The sequence below is a fragment of the Pteropus medius genome, unplaced genomic scaffold (genome assembly GCF_902729225.1).
Source record: "Pteropus medius unplaced genomic scaffold, Ma_sr-lr_union100, whole genome shotgun sequence".
NCBI lineage: Eukaryota > Metazoa > Chordata > Mammalia > Chiroptera > Pteropodidae > Pteropus > Pteropus medius.
In genome coordinates, this window is record NW_024351730.1 from 1244546 (window position 1) to 1262234 (window position 17689).

At 38.8% G+C, this 17689-nt stretch overlaps 1 protein-coding gene across 22 annotated transcripts in view; it reads right to left on the minus strand.

The window, feature by feature from the left end:
- APBB2 (amyloid beta precursor protein binding family B member 2) overlaps positions 1-17689 on the minus strand; it is a 336396-nt gene that overhangs the window by 197793 nt on the left and 120914 nt on the right. For 20 of the 22 annotated variants that reach the window (XM_039845051.1, XM_039845045.1, XM_039845042.1 and 17 more), the window contains one exon: positions 9196-9309. The exons of 1 other annotated variant lie outside the window; for it this stretch is intronic. The gene's annotated coding sequence lies outside the window, so the exon portion shown is untranslated. Of the gene's footprint in view, positions 1-8453; positions 8540-9195; positions 9310-17689 lie in introns of all 22 variants that reach the window. One more of the 22 variants, XM_039845039.1, reaches the window with a different exon arrangement.

A 17689-nucleotide genomic window follows, 5' to 3' on the forward strand; every position in this document is an offset into this window, starting at 1 on the left:
TGGCAGAAAGGCCATGAGAGCTGCGATGCAATTTCTAAGGTGCCAGATGGGGAAGAAGCATCCTAAACGTAATCTCCTCACCCTGCTTCCCCTCTGCTGTCATCCACCTCCCTGTCCCTGCCTGATCAAATAGGTGCATGGATCTCCCATGGAATCTTGTCACCCACCTACTTAATGTTCGGTGGCTTCCCACTGCTCTTAGGAAACAGCCTAAACTTCTTATCACAGTCCTCAAGTCTGATATAATCCAGCCTTCTTCTCAATCTCATCTCCCACCAAGCCCTACCACGTCCACTAGGCTGGGGCCACCTTGGCCTCCTTCCTATTCCTTGATTGGCCTCTATTCCTATGAACTAGAATGATCTTCCCTTGGTTCTTCACATGGCTGGGCTTTTCCCATGCTTCAGATAGCAGATCATACATTAATTCTTCAAGGAGATCTTCCCTATGTCACCCTAAGTCATGTGGGCCCTGCCCAGTAACTGTCCATAATGCTACTGTTTCCTCCACAGCATGTACCACAATCCAACATTATCTCCTCTATTGGGTAGCTTTCCTATTGTCCATCTCCATCAGTAGAATAAATAGAAGTTTCACAAGAGTAGAGACCTTTCCTATCTTATTTACTGCTCTACCCTTAGTGCCCAGTACACAGTAAGGCCTCTAGATTGTTAGTTTTACATTCCTCCTTCCAGGACAGGCTTGCTGAAGTTGACCTCTAACTCCCCTCTATATCACTAACCCCTCAGTGTGGCCACCAAATGGACACTGCATCCCCAGGACCTACTGCCTTAGAATGTTCTCTCTCCGCAACAATTTCTGTTGCTTGGAATCCCTTCCTATTCCTCTCACATCTACCAAAGCAGGCAGCACAGTGCTTAAGAGTACAGACCCTGGGGCCAGACAGCCTGGTTTCACCTCCCAACTACACCACTCCCAACTACACCTCCCAACTACACCTCCCAACTACACCACTCCGAACTACACCTCCCAACTATACCACTAACTGTGTAGCCTTAAATAAATTACTTATCTCCTGCTTCAGTGTCATCATCTGTAATTGAGTGATCGTAGTAGCACCAATGTCACAGAGAGTTGTTGGGAGGATTAAAAGAATACATATAAAAGTATGTAAAACAATGTCTGGTTATATAAGTGTTAGTCATTAATAAAAATATATAAATAGTTTATTATAATAAATATAATAAATATGCTCTTTGTTCTCACTAGGATATGTACTCTCCTGGACCCTTATTTTGTGACTTTAATTAGGTCCCTCATTTCATGTGCCCCTCAAACACCAGCCACAGCCCCTGCAATCCCAGAGCTGATCTTCCAATGACATCATCTGAATCACACCTATTCACAGATCTTTGTGTCCTATTGGAGGAAGATGCTCTCTAAATTTGATGTTTCTCCTTGAACTTCACTGAGTACACATATGTTTACTGGTCTTCCTCTCCTCTACACTGCTATATCATATAACTTGATTCTAAATGATATTGTTACTACCTTTGGTCAAATCTACAGATGAAAACATGAGGACAATTGTGTAACTCTCTTTAATCTTCCAGAGAAGCCAGAACAGCATTATGAATACAGGATACAGTATCAATCAATCTACTGATTGGCTCCAATCACCCCTTCAGCTTTATCTTCACCCTGCCCCTCATCCAGAAAAAGGAGAAACTCTTTTAAGCCTTACTTTACTGGACCCTTCCCTGTGAGGAATGGTGATTTCAAAAACAAAAAGTTTCTATCTCTTGATGTTCAAAACAGGAATTTGTCTTTACCCCTAACCAAGCCCCAGTCACAAGAACAAGATGGTGGCAGGTACGTATGATTTAGCCAAGTCATGTTGGATTTATTGGTATCAAGTTCCAAATAAACAATATGTAACTTAAGCTCTTGGAGGGAATTTCTTGTATCCTAGGAGAGGGGGATCAACTTTTCCCATAATTAGACACCCCTAAGAAAGAATTCAAAGGAGAAAACAAATGTCATCCCATGGTTTAAGTATCTTCCATAAAACTGAAAGAGAAAGAATCACTAAAAAGTTGAGATATACCTTTAATAAAGAATTCTCTATAGAATATTCAAAAGTGCATGCTTACTATTTTTATTTATATATTCTATCTATCCATCCAAACACATACACACAAATTCTCTCTCTCCCTCTCTCTCTTTTCTTCTCTTCCCTCCCCTCCGCTCCCCTCTCTTCTTCTCTCTCTCTCTCTCTTTCTCTCATAAAAGAAAGGTTTAGAAGGTTTAGAGGCTAACAAACTGACCTATCTTGTGACTCTGAAATATGCCAAGCCATACCTTTCAGAATTTAATGCGTTTCATCATGCAAGGATTTTTGTGGCCTTCATTCAGGTCATCAGAATTCATTTCCCCCAAGAACAATTTCAGGTTTGCATAAATGAGCAGAGTCTAGTAAATCTGAGGGCGCCGGGGGGTGGGTGAGTGGGGGAGAGAACTACTCTATTTGCCTTGGTTTCAAAATTGCATCATAAAGCACACATTTCTCTCCTTCCTAGAGGCTGCTCTCAGAAGATAGGTCTTAGGCTCCCAAAGTTTGGTTGTAGCATTTCCTTCCAGCTACTCCTATAGCAGGAGCTCCCTTGGCCACCTGCAACGACAACATATTCTTCTCATCTCTCTCTGAGTGAAAGCCTGTCTTCATAGGCAGAAGGGACCATTTCTAATCTACTCCCACCGTCCAAATCCTCTCCATATGGAGTGGGGTGAAAAAGCTGCAGAGAACTCCCTACAGTTGTTATTCCACAAATGCCAGGCATGAGGTCTGTAGATACCACATTCTACAAACGGGTTTCCTTGGAACAAGAAAGCTAGTCTATGGAAAGAGGAAAAAGAAATCGTACTTGGTTCCCTTGGAGAACTGTCCTGCCATGCATGTTTCCTAGGCTCATTCTGCAACATAGGCAGATACCAACCAGGCTTCATTCCAGGGTTTTGATTCCTACTACTGAAGACAATGTAAGGCTTCTTAGTTCTGCTCTTTTTGTTACTGCAGGGGAAAGTGGTAGATCTAGAGTATCCATGCGAAGAAAAGACGTTTGTATTACAACAAAATAAAATTTCAAATCTCCAACTCAGAAGAAGCAGATTACAGAGGGGAGTTTTAAAAAAAGGAGCAAAAATTTACAAAGAAAGGATTTTAATTTGGAATGTAGAACTTTAATTTCTCTCTTCAGAGAAAGATAAATGTAGAAAAGTAACCTTTCTTCACTACTATTAATATCAAGATACAGGCCTTTTATTTATTAGACATGAAAATAACCTCTATATTTATGAGTATCTATAATATTGGCAGTACAATGGCCTCAGATAAACAATTTCACAAGCTGCCCACTTTTAAACTCAGAGTTCTAGGCCCAAGGGCTCTGTCTCCTATTTTAATTAAACTTCTCAAGCTACTGCCATGTGAAACCCCTGTCAAATTGTCTCTTTAAAGAATCAGACTTTTAGCTTAAAAACCAATACAAACTACATACAATTCACATCATCAACACAAGTCAAACTATTTTTACATTTGCATCACATGTATTTAATGTGGTTGATTTCTGATCACTGAACGGATACACAAATTAAGCCTCAATATTAAGAAAAAGCAAGGAAATGCAAACTACAACAATTATAGCAAATTTCACCTATCATATTGGAAAGTGTTTTTTTCTCTCTCTCTCAATTTCCAGAGCAGGAAGAAGTGGGCAGCCCTCACACAAGGATGATAGAATGAAAATAGATAAAACTTCTCCAGAGGGCAGTCTGGACATGTGCGGCGGTCTTTAAAATGTGCAAATAACCCTTTAACTTAGCAATTTCACTTCTAGACATTTTTTAAGAAGAAAAAAGAGTTATGAGCAATGGTTAATCTGGAAAAACAGCAAAAGACCAAAAATAACTGTTCAACAGTGGGTGATTGTTAATTACGATATATCATTGAAATATAATAAACTATAAGATCATTAAAAATAACACGATAATATTTAATATCACAAATTTCCATGATGAATTAAGTGACATGTAGCATGTCATAAAATAAGATGCACAGTATAATCACAATAATGCTTAACACAAAGGTACAAATGCGAGCACACATACATGGAGACTATAAAGACATGCGCAATGTTAGGATTTTTTTTCTCCTTGTGCTTTTTGGTATTTACACATTTTCTAAAATAAATGGATATCTCTCTCCATCCCCCGGACAGAATAAAAATTTAATCAGTGTTATTTTAAAAATCTTGTTGCCTTTAACATTTTCCAACTCCTATATCCACTCTTCATTCATGGAATCTTATTACTAAAACTGTGAGATTCCCCAGGGGCCCCTCTGCTGCAATCACCCGCATCTGCAGGACTTCCTCCCACACCAGGAAAACCAATTAAAACCAGAGCAGAAAGCCCCTCTCTTGGGATATCACATCACATCCTGCCTGTTCTGGGCAGCAAAACGTACTGGCTGTTAATGATCTTGAGCACTGCTCTCAGGCTCCTGGTCTTAACTCAAACCCCAAACACCTCCTCAAACCCTGACCGAGTTCTGAATGCCGCCACCACACACTCCGACTCTGCCCAAGCATACCCTCCAGTCCTGCATGATCCCTAGGTCAGTGCTCTTCAAACTGAGAGTTGAGACCTATTAATAGATGATGAAAATCCATTTAATGGGTCCTGACCAGCATTTTTTAACCAAGATAAAAGTGCCTTCTCATATTAAGGTGACTCAGCCTCTGCATTCACCTGCTCTCACTGCCTCCCTCTGGAACATCCATAAATAAGTCACCACAGGCTGCAGCTACTTCCGAGTTGCTATGAAAGTAAATGTACTGGTCTAGAAAGATATTTATGACACTTGCTTGAGTAAACACAATGAGCAATGTTATCCCATTTCTGTGAATAAAGGGAGAATAAATAATATATTACAAGAAATTTGAAGTCTAGAGAAGTATTCAATGAAATGTCAAAAGTGGTTACCTCTTGGTGTGTAGGGTTTTGAGATCTTATTTTCTGTTTGATTTCAAAATTTTTCTATATTAAATATGTATTACTTGTATGAAGTTTAAAATGTTGTTACTATTACTGTATTATTATTACTCTTTCTCTATGAAGTGCTCTCGTAGGGCCTTCACATTACCTGTGGTTACTGGGCTTAAGAAGTGGATAAAAGAGAAGATAGGAAACAGGTATCAGCATCCTTTCATGATGAAGCCTTTACGCCTTTAAGACCCATGTTACCAAAGCCATAGTGGGGAGAACAAGTGAGTAGATATCATGTAAGCACGTGATTGCCCCAGTGATCAGTCACTAGGAAACCTGGTGGGAGGAAAGAACACAGACACGAGGACAGATAGACCTAGGCTCAAACTGCAACTGTGCTCTGACAAGTTTTCTTGTTGTTTCAAGCCTCAGTTTTCTCATCTGTGAAATGGGGCTAATAAGATGAACCTTTCAAAGTATCCAGTTTGAAGTGAAAAACTTATAGTAAATTCAGGACACAGTGACATGGAGTAGGAACACAAATAAAAACAATGCCTTCATCAGTGAGTGCAAGGAAGTCAATGAGGGAGGACAAAAGAAATAATCACACATGCCTGTTACTGTTCAAACTTTTTAAAGGGCAATTTCTTAAGTACAGAAAGGGAGGAAACGCCCACCCTCTGAGTGAGAGGGAAGGAAAGGCAGACGGAGAGCCTAGGGCGGGTGAGCAGCATGTGGCACAGCACATGGGGTGCCCTAGAGGCCTACGCAGGCTCTGCCAAGTGCTCTGAAAGATGCTTTACAGGAGCTTCCTGGGGATAGTTATCATCTACTACCCACCGGAGCCCAAGGTGATGCCACAAATATTTGAAAATCAACCACTGATACAGCACCGCCCTCATACACAGATGAGAAGAGGGAAATGAAAAGAGTTTATTGTCAAAGCTCAGACGAAGTATACACACATGTCAAAATATAAAGCGTGATTTGGGAGACAAGCTTCAGGAGGGAGATTTAAGAGTTCCAGGGGAATGTGTTGCAAGTTGGGAAACTAGGAAGCTTCCTGAGAAAGAGGGAAACTCTGCTGCACCCTGAAGCCAGAGTGGGGTTTTAGCAGGTTGTCAAAAGATGGATCTACATTCCAAAGAGAGACCGGCATGAGCAATGGCACAGTGACCCAAGACAAATGGTGGTGTGTTTTGGTAGAGCACCAATTAGGCTCACATAAGGTATCTACTGAGGAGTAATACTATTAACTACTAACAGCAATTATTAACCATAAGTAAAGGGTAGTAAAGTGAGGAATAGTGAAAGAAAATGTGGAGGACTTGCATGTCAGGGCGAACTTCTGGACTAGATGGATGCATTAACATTCTCAACAGGGAAGTGACATGATCAGAGCTATAATTCAGTGAGATTAATCTGGATTTTATGAATGAGTCAAATTTGCAGGGAGAGGGACTTCAGGCCAGAGGTCAGGAGACTTTCGCAAAAGTCCAGATCTTGACAGCCCAGGTTAAAGCATGGCTGCAATCAGGCAAAGGAACCGATAGGTGCGAGCAAAAATAAATAAGGATGCAATCATATTAGCAGTTCCCAGGATAATTTAACTATAGTCTTAACACAAGCACAAATATCTGTATGAAACATCGGGGGAACCAGCTCTAGCTCTTGATTTCTTATTTTGGTGCTTAATGGATGTCATTCCACATTCTGCCAAAGAACAGCTTACTGACCTGAAAGAAGATGGTCTTGAAGGGCAGATCAACGATCCCAAAACAGAAGGAAGGAAAAATCTAAATTCCAAGTTGCCATGTGAGCCTCAAAAACAATTCAGAGCACAGCAGTATGTACTACCAACTCCTGATTAATGGTTCTGACCACACTTAATGACAAAATTATAAACTCCAGAGAATTTCTTCCCCTGGAAGTAGTTTCCCTTCTCCAGGAAACAGTGCATTCCTGATCAGACCAAGGCCTGGCCCAGAGGCCCCAAGTCTCTTAGATTTCTCGTCTTAGGTGACAGGACACAGAACAGCTAAGGTTAATGCTTCCTACTACTAAGAGTGGCCGCTAAAGAAGGTCAGCTAGAGGTTTTAACAAGCAAATCTTATTTAATAATCCAGAGAAGGGAAGTACAAAGGGGAGGGGGGAACGGAGAACAAACCACATAAAATAAATGACAGTTTTAATGCAATAAACTAAGGAATCAACAATACTGGGAAAAAAAGAGAGAGAGAGAGAGAGAAAGAGAGAGAGAGAGATGGAAAGAACAAAAGGGTAAGAACTATATAACTATATTCTAATTCCAGGAAAGGACATTTTAAGTAATAGATTACATAGACACGCTACAGGCCAAGGGAACATCATGTATTCCTCATGGAAATGACAGCCACTCACCCTCCTTCCCACCAGAAAAAAGCACAAGTGACATGCTCAGTAGAGGCCTGAGGTAGCAGTCGTTGCCATCTCCATTCTGGGGATGGCTACCAAGTTCCTGGCACCCAGGAAGGGTAAGATAAGAAGACAGTTTTCTCCTAGAGAGTTCTTGGTAAGAAATAAGTCATGTGAAAAAGAAGAGCTACCTTTCAACTACTTGACAGCATAAGATTTTGCAGCTCAGAGCCTTCTGGAACACTCCGGAGAGGAAAGGCATGATGAATCATTCACTGAGATGGTAAAAAATGAGCAGGTCCACATTTGTGAATTTTCCCAGTAAATTTACATGTTCCACTCCAAGAGCACAAACTAGAACTTTAACCATTTGAAAGAATTTCCTCAAAATACATTAGGTTGAACCACATGAAATACACAGTTTGGTAGGTCAAAACTGATCAAATAATAACAATATCATATGGTTCAACTATAGTACATGTCTTCCAACTTTCTTCTATAGCAGGAGAGGCAAAAAAGTTTTTTTAACAGGCCAGATATTTTAAGCTCTGAGGGGCAAGAAAAAATAGAGATTATGTAGGTATTTCTATAACCATTTAAAATATAACCATATAAAACTATGAAAGCCATTGTTAGCTCCTACAAAAACAGGCCTGGGCTAGCTTTGTTCCATGGCCCATAGTTTGCCAACCTCTGTTCTACAGCATACAGGTAAACTTTTTCTGATGTTCACTATGAAAACTGCTAATTTTGGAGTAACATAATAATGTCCTTGGACAATACTAAAGTATCTATGTGAAAGCTGTCTATCCCAGCCCTGCTGGCTTTAACCCTAGTGGTTGGGCTGAACCCACACTCTGTTGTCAGCTCTCCCTTCCACTGCTGCCCCCAATGATCAGGCCTATGGTAGAAGCAATTGTCTGAGCTTTAAGGGTAGTTCTAACTTTCCTGAAGAAAAAACTGAACTGTACAAGGAAAAGGGGACTTACAGGGAATACAAACAAGCATAACTATGGACAGGATATGAAAGCAAAGGCACTCTGAAAAATTACCCCAAACTCCTGATTTGAAGCCAAAATTCCATAGGTCCAAAGGGAAGCAACAAAAGTAAATAAATATCTAAACAGCTGGCCCAAGCCTGAAAGACCGAAGGGAGAAAAAATAAGTTTGAGACAAACTCTCCTTCATAGAAATAAGCGAAATCATTAAATGAGCAATAATCATTTTTTCTATGTTAATTGGGGGTAGTGATGAATAGGAAAAGGCTGCAATTGTAGCCATTCCCCAAAGACGATTATTGGAAAAACTTAAGGGTTTTAAGACACTGACACTCATCATTGAGAGTTAAATAAGAGTCAGGGACTCTCTCCCTAACATGTAGTCAACAATGACATACCCAGAGGACCTCTGGGTCCACGAACATTTTTTATTTCAAAAGAATTAAAACGATCACTGGTAAATCTTTTTAATTTATGGCATTGCTATGCTTTCAAATGTTACATATTGTGATGAAAATGTAAAGTTTAAAAAATCTGTGCACGACTGTTGGTGCTGAAATAGAAAAGGGAGATTGCTGATATGTACCCCTGGTCTCGTTGGGCCACTGGATTATAAAAATACTAATTTCAATAACATTTCTCATCATTTGATGTTAAAAACTTAATCTAGAGCAACTTTCTCCAGCATTTCTAAACACTGTTAGTTAAAACTTATAAACTTTCACCAGCTTAATATCCTGCCACAGTCTACAATGAAAATTAAAGGACAAAAGAGAGAAATCAGTTCCATACGTACATGAGCCGCCTGGACGACCGCGAGCCTCTGGGTGCCGTCTGCCCATAGCGACCAGTCAGCACATTGGCAGGGGCCTCGCAGTTCCAAGTACTCAGGAAAGACTGAGATGGTTTGCTGTGGTAGGAGGGACAAAAAAAAAAAGCAGAAACAAAACAGAGATTTAGAATAATGATCATGTTTTTTTTCATTTCATTAAAATGCTAATCATGACCACAAATTTCCAGATAACTACATTTATGAATTATTCATAGCCATATCCAAGATAAAGTCTCCCTGTCACTGCAGGCAGGCACCAAGCTCGCTGATGATTAGCATGTGGCCCCTATAATAAGTGTGACAGAAGTGCAGGTCACTGCAAGTCTGTCCATCAGGGCTGGTCTCACTGGCCCTCTTTAGAAGACCAGGCAAGACATCCATATTTCCCTGATGCTTTTCATCTCACTCTTCTTTAATGTCAAGGAAGAGTACTAGCCTGGATCTTTGCTGTGACATTTGAACTAATATCCTGTAAAAACTCTAAAAGCTTGAATGGGAAAAAGTTGTCTGTTTTGGGTAGATAAGATGTCAAAGTGATTTTTCAAAAAACTTTTTGTGAAGTAAAACATATATATAGAAAAGTATAAAAAAGAAAATGAAAAGTACACGTGACACAAGTGAACAGCTCAATGCATTTTCCTAAACTGAACACACCAGATAAAAACTCAGAATATTATTAATACCCTAGAAGCTTCCTAAAGGTAACTACTGTGCATAGATTACTTTTGTTCATTTTTATAAACATCAAATTTACTGTCATTATTAATTTTTCATTTAAAACCCATATCTTGAACACCTGCTATATTCTAAGCACTGTGCTAGACACTGGGAGTACAGAGATGAATAAGACGCAGTCTCTGTCTTTAAGGAAAGTGAAGTCTAGTGGAGCCAAAAGAGACAAAACAGACCTGGTAGGATTGTCAGATGAGTCAATGATTCAGATTCATGTCAAGCAGGGGCACCTAGCCCAGAAATAAAGAAGTCAGGGAAGGATTCCAAGTAAAAGGAATGCCTGGCGTGTCCTTGGGCTGGGTAAGACTCAGCCAAGCTGGGAATGGGACACAAGACAATGGAAAAGATAGAGGTAATAAAATGCATGGTGTAACTCAGTGTTATGGACCCTGAATGGTGAGGCCAGGAAAGAAGCCTGGAGCCAGATCATAACCTTGTACACGTATCCAAAAACTCTGACTTAACCTGGTTGCAGACAGCCACTGATGGGTCAGATCTGGGTTATGGAAGCATTACTCTCTCTAGATGGATTCAAAAGGGGCAGAGTGGATGCAGGGAGAGCAGTTAGGTTGTTAGTTAGAGAGGATGTGTAGGGATTAGGTCAGTGGAAGTAGCTGGAGAAGGGAAAAGTAGAGCTGAATCAGTACAGAGAAATATCCAGACACCAAAAGCAGAACATCTTGGTAACTGACTACATGTGGGTAGATAGGAGTGACAATTGAGGTAGAGAATACAGAAGAAGGAACAAATTTAATAAGGAAGACAGGGGTTACGTCTGGGGTGCTAGAAATTGAGGTGTAGAAGATTCATGTCGGAATACCCAGATATTCTTGAGTGTGAAGCTTGGGGAAAAAACCTGAAGGAATTTGGATAGAATGAGAAAGATTAGAAGATTAGTGCTAAAAACAAAACCATAGAGAAAATGAATAATGACAGAATGGGCAGAAGAAAGATCTTTTGAAAAAGACTGAGGAAGAAAGGCAGAGAGGTACCATGAGATACAATGAGATGAATAAAGATGAGAAATGAAAGATATACCTCTGGATTTGACACTTAAGCAGGCCACCTTGATTGAGGCGGTTTCAGTGAAGTGGTGGAGGCAGATATAACACAGCAAGCAGAAAAGAAGAGGAAAGAGAATGGACAGTTGTTGGAAGGGGTAAGTGCTAATGGAAGACCATATTAATAAGCTTAAAAAATTAGTAGAGCGAGAAAGGTTGAAGGTACAAGAGGGAGACGGTAAGGATGGAATAAGATCCCAAAGGAGGTGGGGAAAAAGGGTCAGGATACAGATGAAGGGGCTGACCTTGAAAAGGAAGGAGAATCTACAGCCCTCTGATATTAAAAGGCTATCAAAATTAGAAGAATAAAAACAAATCTTGTCATAGTGAGTTTGTAGGTAACAGTATTGGAATGTTGGAGGCAATAGACAAAATGACATCAGCACTGTATATAAATTGACAAGGCTCTCTGCTGAGAATGAGTTGACACATAAACAGATTGAGGACATAGATCTCGAAAATATTGGTTTCTGACATGTTACCCTCCAAAATTAAAGTAGCCCAACTCTGTTCTGAGGTAAATAAACATATATGCCAGCAAACATCAAGGTGGAAAGGGGTGTTTGTGGAGTAAGCACCATAGAACTTAAGAGGATAAAAAAATATTATATAAGTAAAAGATATAGAAGAACTCTCTTCTAAAATGATCTTAGGTTTTGAGTGGAAATCTCTCCAAAGGTTCACATATGGTTTAATTAAGTGAAACAACTACCTAACATCTTATAAGGCTTCTTAAGATGCTTCAGTTCAAAGATCTCTCATAGCATGACTAATCTAATGAAAATGAAGAGTCAGACATTTGAAAGTAAAGGCAAGAAGAAGGAGAGAGTGGAGTTGACAGCAGCATCTGCCCCTGCGATTTCTCAGCATAATGCCTCCTAAGACAGTAGAAATGTCATCTCACTACAGTCTCCTGCCCACTCTTCAACCTCAAGTTTTGGCAAATGCAGAAGTGGGTGGAATGACTTAGTTCTTGGAAAACACTCCAATAATGCCAAAAGTAGCGAGGATTGTTAAAAAATCTAATGCGATGAAAATGCCTTGAAAAGTAGATTTTATGTTCTCTAGGCAGTCTTTGTGACATCAAAAGCTCTGAGGTTGCTTCACAGCATGTCTGTTTTGTTAATATGAACATCTCCAAGCCATCTTTGGAAGATGACAGAATTTTAGAATTCCAGATAAAAATCATATCATCATTGAAGTCAGCCAGGACGAGATAGTTTCACAGCCATCGGATGCCTATTGACTGGGCAATTCACCTTTGTACCCATGGGGCATGGGATATATAGCAAGCAGTCAATAAATACAGGATAAATCAATAAACCAATGCATAAGTGAAGAGTTCACACAATTAAGGAGGCCAATTAAAGAGCAAGAACAGAAATAGTCTTTCTATTCCTTTCTTTCCCACCCTAATTGACTCAAAGCCAAGCTGCAAACTGCATTCAACTGCATTTCCTTTCCTCTTCACAAAAGAAAATCTTTATGAACTCATAAATAAATATTTTGTGTTAAGAGGATTAAGAAATAATGAATTACAAAATACAAGATGCCTCTGAAATGAGAAATAGGTAGGTGCGAACATTTTGAGCATACAAAGAAATAGAAATTGCCCACTCTACATCTGCCTGACTTCTTTGTTATCCTTCTGTGTGAAGGACAGGACGTCATTACTCTAACAGCATGGCGCCTCTCCTCCCAGATGCTCATTCACACAGCAACCTGCTCAGGTTCAACCCACTGGGACAATAGATATCAATAAGATAATCAAGTCTCGCTTCCTTGAAAATTCTGAAAATTCACTCAGTTACAGGTTTATGGTTTCGTCCTAATCTATATTTCTATTATTCATCTTTTCATTTACTTTATAACACATAACCTGTGAGGGATCACTGATCATATTGAACACATTTTACATATCATACAGTGGTACTGTCTAGAAATAACTTTAATGACAAAGTTTCCAAAAGTGAGGAATAGTGGTTTTGTTTATTTGTTGTTAGTATATACTGTGTGACATTTTTCTGAACTGTTAAAAAATAACTTGGTCCAATCTGTTTCTGCCCATCTGATCATCAAGATCTCAAGAAGGAAACAATTCTTTGAGACCGTCATCCTTTTTTCTGTTCTTGGTAAGAAAGCTAAGAGACCAAGATGAATAATACACTATTCACTTGAATGCAAGCCATCAAGGAGAGAAAAGGAACATTTATGCTAATCCACAAAGTGTTTAGTTTGCAACTTTTTAATTACTATAGTTATAGTACTGCCCATACTATATTCACTAGCACAAATCCTCTACAAGGACACTAATCTTAGGCAGGCACATTAATGCCTCCCTCTTCTCCTACAAATTCCCATTATGCTGATGTGGTGCAAAAATGCTAAGAATTCTCTCAAAGTAAATATTTCATGTCAACAACACTTATTCTACCATCTTCCTTTCCAACTATTTTATGATATCATAATGTCTCTAGGAAAGTATTAGTTGCTACTGACCTAAAAGACAAATTTGTAAACAAAATGTTTTTTTAAAAAGGCTTCATTTAACACAACATGGTTTGATATGAAAGCTATGCAAGCTACTAATAAAGTTGGTTATGTTATTCAAAAATAATATACTCTATATTCTATAATATTAAATTAAAATTCTCTGAATCGTTCTGCAGTTATTACACTGTATAATCTTTTTTAAAAGCCTCAAGGTGTAAGACATTGAGAATGATGAAGATTTTCATAATAGTTGAAAGACTACCCATCTAAGTAATAAAGTAGGTTTACCTTCAACCATACTGAATTGATTTTTTTTCTAAAAGGTAACGTCTTCACAGAGAATATAGAGTATGATTAATCTTTGGTGACACAGGACCATCAATATGACTATCAATGATTTTGCTCTGTCAGAACATGAGAACATTAACTCTGAGAAAAAGGAACTGGCCCAGTGGATACTAGGCAGAAATTGAGTTTCAAACTCCATGAGGAGAGCTGGGTGGGGAGTTCAAAGCAACAGGACACTCTTGAGAGTCAAAAGGCAGAGACTGCTGAAACTCAAACACCAAGGGAAACACAGATATAAATACACTTTGGAGAGTCAAAGGTGAAATCAAGTTACAGATACAAGTCCAGAGCCGAGTTGAGTCAGGATCTGAGTAGCAGATAAACCAATGGAATAGAGGGACAGGGTATAAGCCTGGCTTTATGTGTGCACTGCTAGTAATCAGACTAAGCATCCTTATAAAGACAAGACAAACTTCCAAGGCACAGAGGGCTGTATGCTCCTCTAGTCGAAGGCCGCTGACTACTTTGCTTTGGGAGATATTTTCTTTGCCTTTAATAGTTTGATTATCTCTTCTCCCACAAGAGTCAAGTCTCATTTCTGTCAAGAATACCAATCCTTCCTTTCTTCAAGTCAGCTATGATTTTGGAAACCAAACAAAATAAAAAAAGTATAAGAGAACTAAACTTAAAATACCAAGCTTCAGATAAGGTCTGAGGGCACGCTGCACAGACTCTGAATTCATACTTGGGCAGTTGAAATGTCTTTTTTGTTTATTCCTTGGTTCTTAGATAATTCAAATACCAATCCTTAAGTAGGGTTCATTTGAAGTCATTTAGTACAAATAGAACCAAGCCTAAAATATGACATGGAGTTGTTATTTGTAAGTGATCACTATTATTTAACAAGAACTTTTTAAAGAGAAACCCAATAAGTTGAATATCTAGATCACAACAGATCAATTGCTTTAATATGAAGTATCTGTGGAAATGTGGGAATAAAAAACCTGGAGAAGGGAGGGCTTTGTCACTGGACAGGAAAAGTCTGTAGGTAAGACAATTAGCCTTCAATGCCTCATCTGTAAAATGAGTTAACTATATCTACTTTGCAAAGGTATGAATGAGAACAAAATGGAAGGCTCAGACAACATCAACAAATGAAAATTAAACCTTAACTAATTGGGAACACAGTACATAACCCCCATGAAACACATCTTTATTCCAAGCTGAGAGAGACATCTGCCTCTCTATCTAACTCTCACCAGCTCACATGATAATATTTTTTTCCCAAATTATTTTCAATAGAACTTTCCTTTTGGATAACAAAATGTTTTAAGATTAACTGCAAGTACAAGTACTCGTTTTAAACTTAAGTACTTGTGCATTTTCAGATAAAATAATTAGAATGTAAAACTCCCCCATTATGACATTCTCATTTTGTTTCTTAATTTTTTCTTATGCAAGCTATTTATTTTCTCTTTTTCCCATTTTTCTCTATTGGATCTTTGTGGATCTTTTTTCTCACTTTAAGCAAAACCGTTGCAGTAATAGTAAGCAATATCTTATGTTATTCAGCAGTTTACAAGTAACTTTCATATACATTACCTTATTTCTCTTAAATTACTTCTGTTTTCTTAATTTTATTTTCCCTTGCCCCACTTTTCAAAAATCAGGCAGAACTTTCTAAAATCAGCAAAGAAGCAATTTTTCTCCTTCCAGCTGCCAAGACATTAATGCACAGTACTTTGCAGAGCTGTGTAATGCAAGTTAGACTATATACAGCATATCTACATCCTGACACATCCAATTTTTCTTGCAAATAATTTTTTCTCCCCTGGTGATTATCTTTTGAAGTTAAAATACAGTGAGAAATGTGTAAATGTTAAATATGTTAAAATAAGACAGGTGAATGCCTTTAAGAATAAAAAATAATAAATAAAAAATAAAAGGAAGAAAGGTCAAAAGACTTGAAGAAAAAAGAAAAAGAATAAAGTTGTTGCTATTATTATAAATTTCAGTAAAATTTCCATTATCTATCTTACCAGAGCTATTTTTCTCCAAACTGTGCATTAATCTGCGAAAACCACAAGGGATGCACCCATCTCATTAAAAAAGATGATCTTTTGAGTTATGATAATGAGAAAGAGCATCTATTTTTGGTTTTAAGGACAGAAGTAATTCCTCTTCGTTGCTCAAAGGCGGTGACACTTCTAGTAAGCTTTAGCACAAAACAGATGTCTGGAACTCTTTACCTACCTATCATGATGAAAACAGAAACCTCAAACAGAAATGTTTCCTCTCAGAATCTCTACATACTCTCAATCTCAATTCATCAACAAAGAACACGAGGTGTCAGAAACAGAAAATATTAATTCTACCAGCTGAAGGTAAACATTATTTTTTTAAAAATTCTGTAAGCACTAGATTGGGAATTGGATCAGATTACCATATAAGTCATTCAAGCCCTGCAGGACACAAAATCTTTAAAATTTGAATTGGCTTTCCTTTGCTTTAAAATGGTTGAATAAGGCCCATAGTAATTTATAGTTATTCTTGATATACCTTAAAATAGTAAACATTATTTAAAAACTCAATTGCTACTATTAAAATTAGAGTACTAATAAAATTTAAAGAAAAAGTTGAAAGAGAGATCATATTTGGTCCTAATTCTGCTGTGGTGTTTACATGTTTAATAATGTAAGCCTTTAGCGCATTCTGTATTTTGCAAGAGATACTCCTGAGTGATTTTATCCTAGAAATGGAAAAGAATGTCATGGTCCAAGACTCTTACATAAAATCTTGAGATGCCTCATGGAAACTCAGTATCCCACAGAATACAACTGGGACCACTGGATAGAATGGTTCTTAGAAAATCATGTTGTTCCAGAGTGGACACAAACCAAGTCAAACTAGTAGGAAATTTAAGAAATATTGACCCAACTGGGTAATTATGGCCATAGAAAACCCCAGGCAATGAAAATCATTTCATTAAATTGTTGAAAATTCTACGTTATTCTTGTGAATGGGTTTGAGTTCCAACTTGAAATTTATACCTTAGACATAACTGACCCTTCTTATTCCATACTCAAATTAAGAAAATAAGACACCGAAGGTTCCAGTCAAGATGGTGGAGAAGGAAAATGCTATACTCACTTCCTCCCAGGACAACTTTAAAATTATAACTAACTTATAGAACAATCGACCTGGAGAACCATTTGAAGACTAGCTAAACAGAAATCCTATAAGGATATAAAGAAACCATGTTGAGACTATGGTGGCGGGGTGGCAGAGATGCAAAACAGGCAGGCCCAATGCCCCCATTTAGTGATCAAACATCAGAGGGATATCTCAGCTGCAGAGGTAACCCCTCTAAGGAGCAAGAGGTCCCAGCCCAAAACCGAACTCCCTAGGCAAGAGGACCAGGACAGAAAGAGGAATCCTCACAATATCTAGCTGTGAAAAGCAGTGGGGATTCCATCCAACCAGGTGAGACAAAAGGCTGCTGGAAACTCAGGCATCCTCTTAAAGGGCCTGTGCACAGTCTCTCTTGCTCCCAGGTATTCAACCTGGGCTCCAGCATGGGACTGCAGTTGGGGAGGCACCAAAGACATTCAGGGAGAGAATAAGTTGTATGGCTTCAGGGCAAGGGCTAGAGGAACAGCCAGCACTGTCCCTGTAATGAGACTTCTTCTCACACAGCCAGTGGGCAGGCTTCATCTTTCCTGTGTTGAGTCCTCTCCGCCGCCCCACTCCCCGGCCCCCTGCATGGCAAACTCTGAACCTGCAATGGCCTGATGAACTCTGTTTGCCCAACCCTGGTGACTCTCTGGGACCCTGCTATACTCAACTGTCACACCACTGGAGGCTGTTTTGGGGGTGGACAGCCA